The following is a 15,742-nucleotide window of genomic DNA, read 5'->3' on the forward strand; positions in this document are numbered from 1 at the left end:
CTGGGTGCGTGAGGTTCAAGGTTGGTGGGTGAGACCCTCCTCTCCCCGGCCAGCCTTCCCCACAGCGTCTCAAAGTGTGGACGGCCTGCATCCCATCTCCGTGTGTGGGGGCGGGGTAGGAGGATGCATCTCAAAATGCAGACTCCTGGGTTCCACCTCAAGCCTGCTAAATCCAAATCCCCACCACTGGGGCTAAGAAGAAGTGTTTGGTACCAGCTCCCTGGGTGAGGCCCGTGTCCTCTACGCCGAGATCCTGAGAAAGCCCAGCTGAGGAAGGAGTGGAGTTCTGCCCCGTTCCAAGCAGCAAAGGCAGCCGAGCTTGCTCTTAAGCAAAGCCTCTCCTGGCAGGGACTGGGTGACATCTGGCCTGCCCCCTGGTTGGGACTTCTCATCTTGCCTAAGGAAGTCATAGGGACAGCCACCCAGACGACCTGAAGGATTAAAGATGCTCTCACCGTGCAACTTCAAACAGGCCTTCACTATTGTTTTTTAAATTCCATCTTTGAGTCCTTAGCCATTTTTTTTCATCCCTTAAAACTGTGAGAGCTTTAAAAACAGAAGTGGCAGAAGGGGCCAGGACCTCTCGCTGCCACTTCAGGGGGGTTGTTGTAAGTGGCCCTTTGGAATGGAGGGGATGCTTTTTGTCCCCAAGAGTCTTTCACCCCAGACATTTTAGTGATATTCTTGAAAGCTTTCTTTTCTCCCATACTCCGAGTTCCCCTCCTTCCTCTTTCTTTCCCACTGAGAAGAGGGTGACAGAGCTGTTCTGAAATTAGCCGCCCCAGGGACAGGCTACCATCCTTATGCTTTCCTACCCCCCAATTCCAACCCCAAACCCCTCCTAACCAGCAGAAGATATTCCCCACCACTTGAGGGCTGCACTGAGTAGATGCTTTGTGAGCTGGTCTGCTCACTGTCTTGGCTCTGTCTGGCCATCCTCTTCTTGGTGACTAAGATCCGTGTAAGATCAGACCCCACTGTTGCCTGCCAAGAAGCCAGCATAAGGAAGCCCCCTTGATATAAAGTTTCCCTGGCCTGTGCTCCCACAAACACCCTCTCTGACACCCACGGGGCCTGGACTTGATCTAAGGGCCTTCCTCTTCCTTTCCTAGTGCCAATAAAAGTACACCTACCAGACCATCGTGAAAAGCCATCACTGGGCCTGAGCTTTGAAATTCATCCTTTATTGGAGAGAGTCTTTTCCCTCCCTAATTTGGTCTTTCCCACAACCAATAGCCAATGGGGTGATATCCCCATTTCAAGCAAAGGGAAACTGAAATTTGGCCAGACTGGGCCCCAGATAAACCCGGCTGTCGCCAGGTGACAGGTGTGGTGGGCTGAGTCGGTTGTCATCCGTAAAACTTCCCATGATGGATTTATCTCCCCAGAAGATGCGATCATCCACAAATTGGTTTTCTATTAGTTTCCAGGTAGCCTCCCCGGAAGCACTTGTATAGGACAGTCTGCCCTCCCTGGTGACTTCTTCCGTCAGCCCTCTGCAAGCGGAGATGGGAGCTGCCCTAAGTAAATTAGGTTCATGGCTGATTTATACTGTACAGTGGAGACTTTTTGCCACGACACATAGTAAGAAACACATGGCAACCCGATGCACAACACACCCACCAAAGCAACTATAACAGAACAACACTTATCCTTAACACATGTGATGCACCCTGACTTTTTTTTCCCTAGTCCTTTTTTTTTTTTTTTTAATGCTGGTTGCACCCTCCTTAAATGACTTTATAACCCACGAGTAGATTGCAACCTACAGTGTGAAAACACTGCTCTTCTGGAGAAAAATCAAGCCCTTCATGGGAGACAGATAAGCAGGGCTCACGAGGTAAGAAAGTCTGAATCCCACTTTGAGTTCTGATGAGAACCTGACCTCACATCTCAGTCACAATCAGTACCTCCAGGGGCGCATTAAGCAGCTTCTTTGGGGACTCAAGGTGCAGATCTGCAGAGAAAGAACTAGCATCTCCCGAATCCTTTGAAACCTTGTGAGATAAACACCAGATTCCGTTTGTCAGCATTCACTTGCTGTGCGTCACAGTTATTGGGGGGATGGGTTTTTTTAAAAGCAGGAATCCACCCCAGGCCTATTGAAAATCAAACTCACCGAGGAAGATGTTCAGCATATTTTTTTTAATATCCAGATGATTTCGTTGCTGCCCATCCACTAATTAGTCTTTGGGAACAAGTTCACCAGCAGACTTACTTTAATTAAATGAAACAGGGACCCAGAGGTAATACCCCTAAACCTAACACTGCATCAACCCTGATGCGCAAGAGTTCCTCCCTCCTCTGACATTTTAAGCACCTGGGGTGCTCTGCAGAGCTCAGGGAACATGAGACACTGTGTCTTGTTTTGCTCCGGGTCTTGTGTGTCTTTGTCAAGAACAGCACAGACCGGGGCACAAAGTGCTTAATACCTGGCCCTCAAAAGCTCTGTAAGAGGGAAGCCATCTGCAGTGGGAAGGCAGAGAGCTCTTTCCAGGTCCTCGCCCTCCAGGGCATCATTACAGATCAAACACTCTTTCTGAGAAGGCTGTGCACAGGGAGCGTGCTCGCTGCTTCAGAAGGGGGGGCACACACACACAGATGTGTAGACACTTTGCTGTGAGACAATTCTCATCCCATCCAGACACAAGGACATCCTGACGTAACATCCCTGCTGTTACTCCACACTTGGTCCCCACACGTGGTCCCATTTGCTTTGGAGGCAAAATATCATTGGGGCGATATCCTTTATCGTACACAAGTCATCATCAGGCTTCAGCTGCAAATTGTGAACACATAGCGATAGCTCTCAGCCATGGGCCCCTCTCTTTGAAAATCTTTAAATCTTCAGGCTTCCATCTGCCGGCTGTGGGTCTGCCTTCCTCCCTGGGGATCAGCACACTTTCTCAGTAGAGGCCAGAGTGTAAATATTTTAGGCTTGGTGGACCACAGGGCCTTGAGACGACTCAGCTATGCTGTTGTAGCTTGGAAGCAGCCCTAGGTAATACATTACACAAGTGGACAGGCTTTGTTCCAATAAAACTTTATTTAACAAACAAGCGGGCCCCGCCAAGCCCTGCTCTTGAGTGGCAGTTCTCAGATCGTGATGCACAAGCCCTCACTCAAGAAGCACTGGATTAAGTTGGAAGGTTCTGCACATCCACCAGCCCCTTGTTCATGACAGAAGGCGAACGCTACTGAGAAGGAATTTAGAATTTAAATAACTAAAGTGAAACAGGCAATGATCTGCCTTGGCAGAGCTGTGAGGAAATCTTTCAGGACGAATACAAAGGATTTTAATTCTATTGGTGCCAAGGTGTGAGTGGGAAGTCGGGGTGGGAGGCTGGGACCTTGAAGGCAAAGCAGAATTGAAGGTTGGGCTGGGAAGTCAAGCTCTTACTGAGAAGTAACCGGAGAGTCTCAGCCTTGAATGTTCAAAACAGAAGCACAGACTGTTACATCATGAAAGCCCCCAAGACCCAAGCCTGTACACAGAGACTTCTATTTTATCTCACTGTGACAGATACAAACTTTAAATATTGCGTTAGGAACACAGAGAGATCTGAGCAAAGTTGCACAGAGCTCTGGAAGAGAAGTCCAAATTAATAGTTTAAAAAGTGGCCCTGAGGGCTTCCCTGGTGGCGCAGTGGTTAAGAATCCGCCTGCCAACGCAGGGGACACGGGTTCGAGCCCTGGTCCGGGAAGATCCCACATGCCGCGGAGCAACTAAACCCGTGCGCCACAACTACTGAGCCTGCGCTCTAGAGCCCGTGAGCCACAAGTACTGAAGCCCGTGCACCTAGAGCCCGTGCTCCGCAACAAGAGAAGCCACCGCAATGAGAAGCCTGCACACCGCAACAACGAGTAGCCCCAACTTGCCACACTTAGAGAAAGCCCACGCACAGCAAAGAAGACCCAAAGCAGCCAAAAATTAAAAAAAAAAAAAAAAAAAAATGGCCCTGAGACGTTTATAACTCATCCATTACTTCTTGGTGGGCGCAAGATGGAGGTCGCGTATGAGGGAGAGAAAATACGTTACTACTTAAGAAGAAAGGGCCAGAAAGAAAGCAGCATTTGGAGTCATCACCCCAAATTTGCTGCAAAGCATTCTTAAGCATTTAACAATCTTGTGCACACATTTGTTGTTTTTTTTTCAGTCTCCCCATATGGTAGGTTAGACTCACTACTAACACTTATGGCAGGCTTACTCCGGGCCAGATCCTATTCTAGTACCTATGAGTATCTGCTCACTGAAGCCTCATAAAATGCCCCTCGGGGGGGGCATAATTACCTCTGTCTTACCGATGAAGAAACAGACCAGAAGGTTTGAAATGCCAGAGGTCATGCTGCAAGTAGACAGATGAGCTGGGATGCAGACACAAGCAGGCTGGCCCTGCCTCTGTGCTTTTCAACACTGCACTGACCTTAGTCAGCGCCTGATCCTACGCTACAGGAAGGGCTGATTTTGTTTTGATTTTGTTTTGGTTTCACTGCTATACCGCCAACACCTAGAACAGTGCCTGGAGCTCAATACCTATTCATGAAATGAATGAATAAATAAGTCAGCAAACAATAGCCTCTTGGTGAAGACATAGCTTGGGCAAGGCTGGAAGGCAGAACTGAATCATAGAAACAGCCCAGGACCAGAAGTCAGGCCCCTGGGTTCCTGGCCTCTGCTCGTCACTTTGTTCTCTGGTTTGATTTCCTCCTTCATCCATTTGAAGAAGATATGGATGACCTTCCACATCACAGGGCTGTTGTGGGAAGCAAATGATATGAGGTATGTGACATCGCTTTGAAAAAATTGTAGGATGCTATACAAATTATATATATAATTATATATATGTATACAACTATATATGGAATTATTGTTGGCAATCATACAGTAATATAATAGTAATTGCTACTCAGGACAGTGGAGACTACACAGAGAACTGTTGTTATGTATTCAAAATCCTACCTCTGCCAGGGCCCTATCTTAGAACAACCTGCTCTCAACAGCAAGAATGCCCAGAAGGGAACGTGTGGATGGATCAACACAATCCATCCCAGATGATGAAGAAAGAATTCAAAATGTATACACTACTGTCAGTGCCATGGTTTTCTCTATTATTACTGTTACTTGTAGTAATTCCTGAAGGTGGAGTTTTAGGCAAGATTCTAAATTAATCTGGGCTAGGGAAGACAACTGGTATCTGTGAAGAGGCTGACCTACGGCTAGTTTCGTTCTGATTATACGTTTGTTATCTTCAAACCTCCAAATATGTTAGAATGGAGATAGGACATTCAGTCAACTCCCACAGCACTGGAGAACTGGAATTCCAAACAGATGGCGAATGGCGGGAGGCGAGGGGGTGTAGGTAGATGGAGGGAGGGAGAGAAGGAGGAAGGAAGGAAGGAGAGAAGGGAGGAAGGAAGGAAGGGAGGAAGGAAGAAGAAAGTGGAGGGAGGAAAGGGATTTTCTGACATTTTAGTGATTCACTTTATCATTCACACAAAGTCACCAGATCTGGTGTGCCTAGGCCAGGTGACAAGGTCCTGCATGTGACCCCTCCCACACTCCCAATCTCCACTCTCAGAACCACATCCCACAAGGGAATTTGTTTTAGGAGGGATGGTAGAAATTGGTCCAATTCCAAGACCTGTATTACTTTTATATGAGAAAAGGGTTAACTTTTTCCCTGTTTTTCATCTGACTAGTGTTGTTTTGATAAACCATCTTCAGACCGGATAGCTGGGGGTGGCAGGGGACGGGCAAGAGTAGAATAAAGATACATTTCCGGTGACAAGGTGTGAATAGGATAGTCAGGGAGCGAGACACACACAGGAGAAGCACCCTTGGTCCTGTGGACCGGGTATGTCTTGGGAGCCCAGGAAGAACAGAGAGCAGGGTGGGTTGGGGGCTGCCAACCTCTTCCTGGGCTCCCAGCCTCCTAAAGGCTCAGGGGCAAGAAGTCACCTTCGGCGTTCTTGGCCCCCTTCCTTTCACACGGGGGCTTGATGCACAATCTAATTTTCCTTCTGAGGATGCAAGGTGGCTGCTGGAACACGACAACGTCCGCTGTGACAGTGACACAGAAAGTATCTGTATATTGGAGATACGTCCACAAAACTGGCGTTTGCACTCTCTTCTGGAAGGTAATTTGGGGAAATAAAAGAAAGATGAAAGGTTGATGACATTGATCCGTGCTCTGCATGTGGGAAAATGTGAGCTCTTTACACAATAGGAAAACATTTCATTTGTTCCCTGCCTTTAGGGCAGGAGATCCTGGCTGGGTGTTTCTATTTTACAGCAAATACTGCAAGTTGGCAAAGATGGCAAAGAAGCAGGAACGTTCCCCCTGTGGATTAAGGCCACTTACTGTCAGAAGTCACCAAACCTGTATTTCAAGGGCCATCTCTGCAGCTCTCCGCCGCCCATATTGGCCCACAGCCCTGAAACGGACTGAGCTTGGCTCCAATCCCTTTCCATCTGAGTGAAACCCATAAGACGTCTCTCCCCATTTTCTAATATCAGCGCTGCTACCTGAGATCATCATGTATTTGTGTTGGAAAAGGTTCCTGCTGCTTTCCAACCTGGCTGGGCTCCCCAGGGGCCGAGGAGGGGAGAAGTCGTTGATGTAATAACCCAGCTTGGGTTTTGCTGCCAGTGGCAACGGAGACCTGGGGGAAGCCAGCGCATAGCCTTGCTGCCCAGCATTGCAGCACAGGGAAGCTGGGCACGGCCCTCTGAGGACCAGCCTTTAAAATAGCCTTGAGTCTTCTCAGGGAGGGCTCAGGCTTTTCCCTAGGAAGCTACCCTCGACAACACATCCCTAGGGGATGTCGGGCTGCCTCCTTACGCCTTGGTGTCTGTGTCTCTCTCAAAGGAGCAGCAATTTCTACTCTGTATCTAACAAAACGGCATATTCTATGCACTGGCTTTGGGGTGTTTCATAGCATTGCCTCTTCACGCTTCTCTAGCTGTGCCCCCATGTCCTGCCCTCAGTCCTGCCCTGGGCTGTACACCTCCTTCCCCTGGCCAGGCCAGCCCTTTCATTCTCTCACCAGAGAAGCCCCTTCCCTTTTCCCTCTCCCTGGATGCAGCCCAGTGATGTCTGCCCAGCGGCTGAGAGGGTGTGGGCAAATGCAAACAATCATTGGGTCTGGCTCTTTGCTCTTTTCTTGGCGCAAAGGTGAAGGAGAAGTGTGATTAGTCCACCACCACTGATACAAGGCATGAGGCCAGGTCCGTGGACAGAGCCCAGCCTGCCAGCCCTGGGAGGGAACTCTCCTGCAGGCTTCTTGTCAGTCTCCATGGAGAAACAAGATGGCATTTTTTAAATGTGAACCAAAAAAAGTCCCCCTGTGATGACCTGGATTGTAAATCAACGTAGACATCCTGGGGGTCCCACCAGCCTTGTCCGCTCTAAGCCATTCACAAGGGAGTGGGTGCTTTCAAGTCGCAGGTGGGAGATGGTCTCAGCAGAGTTGCACTGGGGAACCAGTTGCACCAGGGCTTGGAGGGACCCAGGACCTATCCCAATCCAGGGCCTGGAGGCTCTGGGACCCACCTTTAATCCTACACGTCCGGGAAGCAGTTTCTTCTTGTCAAAGGTGGGTTGAAGCCCAAACAGTTTGTAGGCAGAGGGGCAGGCAGCGAGGGCTGAGGCCCAGGGGTGTTCTTACAGCCCAGGGAGTCGGGGACCAGGGCTGCGACGGACCCTACTGCCCTGTCCCCGCCACCTCCATGCCTGCTGCCAGGCAGGCTTTCCCTGCACCATGCGCTGAGATACTTCAGGGAATCCAGAAAATGTTTTCCTTTACACCATGGAGGCTGTGTTATTTAAGTTTTAAAATACAAAGGGAAGGGAGGTGAGCATAGCCAGCGTTATGGGACTCTTGTTAGATTTCAAGGACCTGTTCTTCCTCCACGCCTCCCACCTTCCCTTCCTCTCCCCACCTCCCTCTCCCTCTCTCTCTCTCTCTCTCTCTCTCTCTCTCTGGCCTTCTGTGATAATGAAAATCACCCACAGAGCCCTTGCTGTTCGCCAGGTCCTGTTCCAAGTGCTTTTCAGATCATTTAACCCCGAAAACTCTATGACGGAGGTTCTGATTCTCAGTTGAGCTACCTCTGCCAGGGTGGCCCCGAGGTGCCTTGGTGCTGAGACCCCCTCCCTGAACTTGATTACATCTCTTGGGAGAGGAAAGCTCACTGCCCTGCATATGGGGGCCCTGCTCACTCCATGTTGAGCTGCCCAACCCGGCAGGGGAGCAGGGCCAAGGCTGGGTCTAGTGAGAGGTGTGTCCTCTCTTCTGTGCTTGGCACGGCTCTGCCCTTTGAAGTGAGGGACAGAGTCAGGCAGAGGGCAAGGGAGAAAGCAACAGAAGACAATTGCCTTTCCTGGCAAAGGTCATAGTGGCAGTAGCTCTGAACAGAGAACAGGAGAGCATGGAGTTGGGTCCTGACCAAGCCACTAACTGCACCTGGATGCCTGGCTGGTCACTTACGCTCTGTGGGTTTCCACTTCTCCCATAGGAAGTTGATTTATACCCATTTTTATTTTAGGGGAAGTGCCCTCCCTTCAAACAAAATCAGAGAAGCCCAATATATTAAAATACATGCTCACTCCAACCCACCCTTCGCCCTCCTCCCGGCTGCAGCCCTGTCCAGATTTGTGCATTTAATAAATCCTTCTGGAGGCAGGCTGTGTGCTTTCCATGGCCTCGGGGTGTGGGAATGTTGAACACAGACTCCCAGCCACCAGGAACCTACAGTCCAGAGAGGAGAGGGACGAGAACATAGATGAAGAAGCGCTGGTGCATAATTACCAGGGGCCATGTGCAAAGAACAGTAGATCAACTCAAGGGGAAAAATGCTCTAAAATGGTGGATCCACTTCTGGGTATATGCCCAAAAGAAATGAAAGCAGGGACTAAAAGAGATCTCTGCTCACCTATGTTGAAGGCAGCATTATTCACCACAGCCAAGAGGTGGTTAAAGCAAGCCACCCGTCCATGGACAGGTGAATGGATAGATAAAATGTGGTCTATAAGTACAATGGAATCTTATTCAGCCTTTAAAAAGGAAGGCTGATATATGCTATGACATGGATGAAACTTGAGGACAAGCTCATGGTCAAATGGTCAAATTCCTAGAGACAGAAAGTAGAGCGGTGGTTCCCAGGCGCTGGGCAGGGGGGCACAGATGAGAATGGAGCATTGCTGAATGGATATAGAGTTTCAGTTTCGCAAGATGGAAAGAGTTCTAGAGATGGATGGTGGTGATGGTAGCACAGCTGTGAATATACTTAATGCCACTGAACTGTACGCTTAAACATGGTTAAGGGGGTATATTTTGTGTTATGTATAATTTACCATAATTAAAAATAATTTTTAAAAATCCTTGAGTCTAGGTGTTAAAATAGTGGCCATTTGGCGTGGTCTGGGGTGCAGAAACTTTCCCCCTAAATATTTCCTTGGCTCAAATCCACTCGGCTCTTTCCTCAGATGTCACCTCCTCAAAGAGCCCTCACTGACACCACTAACTAAAATGATGCTCCCATGTGCACGCACACACACACACACACTCACACTCACCGCCTGGCACGTGCCTTAGCTGTGCCCTCGCTTACCACCATCGCCTGTGCTGGTATCTACATATTGGTTTATTTGTTTCTTTTCTGATTCCCCCCCCCCAGGACATCAGCTTCACTAGGACAAGGATTCTGTTCACCGTTCTCTCCCTCGTGCCTGACATATCATAGGCACTGATAGGAATTTTTGGAAAAACTGACGATTAAGAAACAAATGAACGACATCTCGCCTGTACAGCGGGCCAAACCTCCACTTTGGAGCCCCATCTGGGCTTGTCGTCTTTGCATTTTTCTCTCTCAAGAACCTTGCAGGGAGGCAGCGGCCGGTGGAAGATGGGGTGTAAGGATTTGATTCCGAATCACAGCTAAATAACATCTCTTACCATCTTCTACCCTTCCAAGTTGGCTTTACAGTTCAGACACCGGGAGAATGACAGATGGTGAATTGGGAGGGGGAGAGTCAATTTTAGAGAACATAAAACTCAGTTTTTAAAATAGAATCATACAATTTTTGAGGTGGAGAGGACCACAGACTTGGGCTGAGTTTGAAACGGGGAGAAAATATCCAGTTGCAAGTAGATGGCAAGGCCTGCCATCTGGTGACACCAGCCCCTGGTGACACAGACTGGCTGGCAGTGTCATCTTGGTCAAGCTTTACATATAACCAGGGCACTAAGACGTACTTTTGCTGAGGCAGAGACAGAGCTGCTGACGGCAGCGGGTCACGGAAGAGAGGCCCAGGGAGCCGCAGGCAGACACACAAGATTAGCCTTCCTATTCACTTTGCTCTGAATTCCCAGGCCTGTGGTCCCCACACTGACTTTTATGAACCCGATGCTTAAAATTGCTCACATACATCGGTGTGTTTTAAGAACTCTCATCTACCCCTTCCTCCAAATCAGTCTAAACCTAAAAAGGCCAACTTTGAGTAAGAGTTCTATGAAAAATGGAAGATAGAATGGGAATTTTGTTTGATTTTTCAAGGCAATGAAGGCAACTCCCACTAAATGCATCATTCCTGTGGCGCTATTACATTGTGGCTCGTTGTGCGTTAGAATTCTCCGCTGGAATCCCAGACTCTCCAGCAGGGAGGAAACGTGAAAGGTCACTGGGCTGGTGCTTCTTAAGCCGTGGTTGCAACCATTTTGGGGGGCATAAGACAACTTAACAGACCAAAATGAGAATTTGAACTTGAAACAGAGCACAATTAAATACAAAATACCACAGTGCGTTGCAAATAGTAAAATTAAGCATCGCTTCACGAAACTCCTCACTCAGTTATATATAAATGTGTGTGTGTCTACTGCGCTGCAATTTGAGCTGGGTTTCTTACTGTGAGTCTTGACCAAAAAATATTTGAAACCTATTGCCCTGGTCCATTTTCCATACAGAGCTCAACACTCCTAGATCCAGCCGACGCTCAATCATTCCTTAATTCCTGAATTTATTAAGTGCCCATGGTGTGGAAGGCTCAGTGCTGGGTCCTGGGGAAACAAAGATGAATAGAGGACTGGGTCAGGCAGGGTCTGGCAGGAACCAGGTGGCACGCTCTAATTGGGTAAGATGAGGAGAGTTTAATAAAGGAGCTATTTATCTGGTGTGGAAAAGGTACAGGGAAACCTAAAGAGATAGTGCAGAACCCGCGACTGTGGACAGCAGTGCAAGGAGCCAGAGGAACAAATATCTCAGCCTCACTTTCCTCTCTCCCTCTCGTCTCCTGCTGATGAGCCCCACTGGCCAAAGAAGGCCCAGGGGCCCGGTTATGCTGTCCATATGGGCAGGCAGGGGGAAGAAGGTGGAGAGTAAACATGGACGGCAGACAGAAGATGACCAGTACAAACAAAATCCCTGCTCTCCAGGAATTTACGTCTGATGGGTGAGAAGGCACATAACCCAGAAAACCACAGTGATGTAACCCATGCTGGGAAAGGGGTGTTCGTGAGGATTTCTGGATGCACCTGGGAAGAAGCACTTGACTCTTCAGGGAAGGTTAGGGAGGGCTTGAAAGAGAGAAGACATAGTGGTGCATCTCCCCAGCATCCTTTCCTTTGGGAACTCCTCTGCTTCCCTCCCTGCAGACGGTTCCCTGGTCCCAGACACTCTGCCCCGCCCCTCTCTGCTGCAGGGACCAATCAGAGTGAGCCCCTATCCCCTGGTCACAGTGATTGGCTCAGGGAAGGTCCAAAGCTCAGCCCCGAGAGTTTTCCCTGGGGATCTTCGGCAAGGGAGGAAAACCGTCTCTTGCCTCTGAATTCAGGATGCTGGATGGTTGTAAAGTTAGAACTATTGGCTGCCATCTGCCCCTTCTCCCCAGTAAGTGTAAATATTCAACATAGGGGAAAATAATCAAGTCAGGGTGGAGAATCTTCTTACTGGAAAATGTTTTATATTCAGGGTTACTTTATATTCAGGTATATATTATATTCATCAGGTAACATATTATATTGTTTGTTAGCTGGAGTTGAATTTGTGTTCCAGCTTACCATGGAGAAAACATATGTGCAAAAGTGTGAGGTGAGAAAGTGCATGGCATATTGGAGGACCTGCTGGGTTTGTGGCCTGGCCAGAGCTGAGAGTGCTTGTGACGGGGTGGGAATAGGATAAAGCTGTTAACAGTGGGCTTAAGTCAGAGGCTGGATGTATGAGTATTTAGTAAGGATTTTCAGCAAGGAGTGGCACGAAATGACGTGCATTTTAGAAAGTTCACCCTGAGAGCCCTGCTCAGGCCCGGAGGAAGGGGGCTGCTGCAGAGCATGGGGGAGACCCAAGGGGCACCAGAACTCATCTGGGGACAAGGGGGAACGCAGAGCAGTGCCGGGATCCAAGAGGGATTGAGGGAGGTGAAAGAGTCTAGAATTAGTACCAAGGTTCCGGTTCTTGTGAGTAGGTGAATGAAAGCATAAGTGGAATCTTCCTTCGGTTGTTTCCTACATCTCATAACTTTGAGGGTCTCTTCTCTCCTGGTCACCATTTCCTGAATCTGTTCTGGGCTTATCCATCTCATTTGGCAGATATGGGCCCAGAACAGAAAACTTATTACTCCAGATGTGGTTTGACCAATGGAGGAGAGGACCATCATGCACTTATGAATGCAGCCCATGGGTCCTGAGGATTTCCTTGGAAGTCATTTCACAGTGATGACTTGCATAGACTATATTATTGTGTAAAATCCCTGAGTCTTTTTTTCATGGAGGCTCCGGGTCATTTTTAATGGGAGAGTGAATATTTTTACAAATGAGTGATCCTTTCTAAGCCATCTGAAGTACAAGCCTCTACTATTAAGCTTAGTGTGCCTTCCCTACGTCTGAAAACCTTGCTCTCCAGTCCTTTGAATTCAATTTAATTCAACAAGCAAGGATGATGTGAAGATTCTAAGACAGATACTGTGGGAAATGTATGAAAAGGAAATGCTCTTACTCTTTTCAGGTAGCTGAGATTCCAGTGAGATATATAATGAGGCATCTATATATAAAGTGATTAAAGATCTTTGGACCAATGTCTACTTGTGAAATGTCAGTGTGGACTGTTCTCTATGATTTTTCCATGAAGTTCACCATAGCATCTTCACAGCTCAGCAAGTCCAAAAGGTTTCACCATGTGAACTCCTCATTGCCTGGATAATTCAGATTAGTCACTGGCCTTTCACCTCTGTGACCTTTGCCCTAGAATATGTCCCCTGGGGCTGTGGGTTTGTACCATCCTCTGCCTTCTCTTTTCTGGGGTTGATCTTTTGCTTATTTTCAAAAATCTCACTAACTTCTACAGATCTGCCTTGCAAGGGGTGGTAATAGAAAGCAGGCTTCCTAAAATGTCCTTTGTAGGTTTTCTGTAAACTACCTTCAGCTCACTCTTTCCCCCTCTCCTTCCCTCCCTTGCAGGAAACTCCCACCTCAGTTCTCATCACCTGAGATTATTTTCTTTAGTGAGTCCTGCTGGAACCACCACACCATCAGCCTCTTTCCATTTCTCCTAGATCACCACTTACTCAGTCCAACCGGCCAGGCTGTGGGTCGTGCAGTGTGTCCCCTACACCGCATGAGGCCCCCTTTCTGAAGATCCATCGGGGAGCCTGACACAGAGATCTCAGGACCAGAAAAGCTGTGCAACTTTCAGTAGATCCATTCATTCTGCTGATAATTACTGAGCAACTACTGCGTGTCCAGCGCTCTAGGAGGGAGGGAGGGAGCCGTGGGGAAGGAGGTGGGTAGCCGGAGAGAAGACAGACCAGCAATTACAGGCAGGAGGTGCAGGATTCTTGGGGAGCAGAGAGCAGCGCTCTCTCACCAGCCTCGGGGTCAGGAAAGCTTCCTAGAGGAAGAGACAGCGAGCTGAGCCTGGAAAGAAAGACTACGAGAGCAGGAAAATGGCTAGCCCAAGAAAGGGAGAAGCCATAACATGTGAGCGGCTGGTGGGAGCAGAGGAAGCTGTGAGATGCTAAAAGGCACCTGGCTTCTATCTAAGGGCAATAGGAGGCCACTGAAAAATTCTAACCACAAGTGATATGATCAAACTGATCATATTTTCTGCTTTCTTTGATAGCTTCGAAGCTCAGAACTGAATTTGCAGCCCACCGCTAGCAACTGCAGGAGGCCACCCCTGCGCCATTTGGAGATTAATTTACCTTTCTTTCATCTTATTGTCCCTTCGTCCCCATGTCCTCGTTTATTTACTTCTGTTATACTCTATGCATCTCTGCAAGTCCCATCAAAAATCAAGGAAAAAACCCTGTTAGGGCAGTTATTCTCATAACACCCCTTGAGTGAAACGTTTGTATCCCCATCTTATGGGGAAGCTTGAAGAGATTCAGAAACTTGCCTGTGGTCTTAGCATCATTTCATTCATTATTGGGACTTGTTCACTAGCTCACTTTCCCAACAGATTGTAAATAAAACAGAGGCAGAGATGGTGTCTGCCCTGGTCGCTGGAGGGGGTCAGCCTCTAGCCCACATAGGGGCCCCAGACTGGGCTGCCGAGCCTCCCCGCCGAGGCTGCAGGATTCCCAGACCTCCCTCCCACTGTCCTCTCCCCACCTGCTTTGGCCTCTCACCTACTGTGGACAAAGCCTCCCCCGCCCCACATATACATGAAGATCTGCCATTTAACTTTCAAGTACATCAAGTAACTAAAACCAGCCAAATAATTGGTTGCCTTTAGAACTAAACTTTTAGGACTGGAAGAAACCTGAGTGATGATTACGATCTGAGTGACTCATTTTACAGTGAATTAACTCAGATTCATAAATGGTGGATGACTCCCCCAGGTCCCACCGCTGGTTAACAGCAAGTTTGGGATCAACCGTGGTTCCCATGTACCTTAAAAATGTCCTGTATGGTATTCACTGTGTTACTTTGTTCTTTTCGAAATATAAAGAGTAAGGGTTTAATTTGGCTTGCTCATAAAACTAACTGGTTTGATATATTTAGAATGTCCGATGAGAACTTGTTTTTAAAAGATTTTAAACCACAGCCCCATGATTTGTTCTGGCCACCATTCTGACTCAGAGACTCAGAAACAGGGGTGGAGTGAGAAAACATCCTTACGTGCTCAGGGTCACGGCTCTCCTCAGCCTCACAACTCTCTCTCCCTGGCCATCTCGTCCATTCATAAGGGTTCAACCACCACTTAAAACCTGAGGGGTCCCAAACAGTCCTAAGGACAGTAGCTAACAAGCTTTGGGCACGTCTGTGCGGCGGGCATTGCTCTAAGCCCAAAAGATAGGTTACGTCATCACATCCGCACCGCCACCGCATCCAGCGCAGAGGAGGAAGCCGAGGCCCGAGAGGGAAAGACCTTACCCATGGTCGCAGGTGGTAGCACCGGTGGCCCCCAGCTGCCTGGCTCTGCAGCAGGTCCTGTTCACCAGGACAGGACTGTGCGAAGCGAAGCTCCAGCCCAGGGTCCTCATCTCTCCCGAGCTCCAAATTCCAGCAAACAGCTGTGCCCAGGCTCCCCACCAAGCATCCCAGAACCCACTCAAAACTGAGCCTAGCTTCCTGCGACCAAACATGCGGGTAGCCCAGCACAGCACCAGTAATTGCTGGCCCTCCTTCCCTTGGTTTCCTTCCCCGCCTCCCCCTGCCTGCTACCAGCCCATTTTATTCCTAGGTATTTCTCAGATCGAGCCCCTCCTCCCAGGGTCATCACCACTGCGTGTAGCTGTAGGTTCCC

The sequence above is a fragment of the Eubalaena glacialis genome, chromosome 16 (genome assembly GCF_028564815.1).
Source record: "Eubalaena glacialis isolate mEubGla1 chromosome 16, mEubGla1.1.hap2.+ XY, whole genome shotgun sequence".
NCBI lineage: Eukaryota > Metazoa > Chordata > Mammalia > Artiodactyla > Balaenidae > Eubalaena > Eubalaena glacialis.